The sequence below is a fragment of the Etheostoma spectabile genome, chromosome 13 (genome assembly GCF_008692095.1).
Source record: "Etheostoma spectabile isolate EspeVRDwgs_2016 chromosome 13, UIUC_Espe_1.0, whole genome shotgun sequence".
NCBI lineage: Eukaryota > Metazoa > Chordata > Actinopteri > Perciformes > Percidae > Etheostoma > Etheostoma spectabile.
The window spans coordinates 13,363,679-13,364,980 of NC_045745.1; positions in this window are offsets into that span (position 1 = coordinate 13,363,679).

The following is a 1,302-nucleotide window of genomic DNA, read 5'->3' on the forward strand; positions in this document are numbered from 1 at the left end:
ATGTTTTGAATTTGTTGGAATGGTAATTATATTCAGGCAACTATTTGCGGTTGGAAATGCAAAACAAGACAATACACTTCAAATTACAGCAGTTACACATAGTTATAAATACAGAAGGTGGCCCACCGTTTTATGTGAAACATGTGCTTTGCTCTCACCTCACCTGTAGTATGAAGAGGAACTCGCAGCAATGACCCTGTTCCCACCGGAAGTTATTCCATTTTGAATTTTGTCACATGATCCACACATAAATGTATTTGAGTCCAAACGTTAGGATTCCAGGTGTGCCCGTACCAAATTTTCAAGTTGCCATCGAGTTCTTATAACTTTTAATTAAAGTACAATGTGTCAATATGTTTACACCAGATGTCGATCACAACCAATACAGTTTACTGACCTGCACCTGAGCTTAAAAGCAGTTTCACTCTAAAGATGCCGTTTCCTGATATAGACTGTTGCCTCAGATGGACTTCTACTAAAGGATACAATGCATGTTTAAAAATGTCAGTGGTTTTAAAAAATTCACTTCAAACATTAGGTTCTTCCTCTCTTATTAAATGTCTCTGCCTGTGTGAGGTGTTAAAGTCAGATCTTACTTATATCCTAATGAATTTTCTGCCTTTTCATTTAATGACCTATTAATTAGGCCTGTAACAACGATTGCATTATTGTCTAATCACAGTTTCTTTGTTAAACCCCAATCAGTTGCTAACATTAGCTTAGGTCCCATGACAATGATAATAAGGATGTGTGGTTTTACTTCATCGACTGTGTACCTGTGTTATTGCATTATCTTGGTCACAGAGTAGTATGACCAAAGGATGTATTCTGGGCTTCATCAACAATTTTAATTTGTTTTAAAAAGGGTAATGCATAAACAAATATTTTTATATTTGACAAAAACAGACAATTATATTGGTAATTAATTAAGTAAAATTTGGAATTGTTACAGGCCTACAAATTATCCTCCACTGAAGCATCTCTGCTGGTGTTCTTTGGTGGTCTCAAATGCTTAACTCAAAGTGTTGGTCCATTCCACTAAATCTAACCTTGCAAGCTACTGACTTTTGACTTAAATAATACTAAGTATTTCCCAAGTTTCTTTTTTCTGAGAAGAGAAACCATAAACATTGTCAAACATTGAAAGGTTTTCCTTTGACCCTGCAACCTTTTTTACATATGTTGTGGTCATTCTGGTCTCATGATAAGGGAATGGAGGTAATTTGGGGTAATTAATCCCCTACACCACAAAGGTGTGTGTGTGTGTGTGTGTGTGTGTGTGTGTGTGTGTGTGTGTGTGTG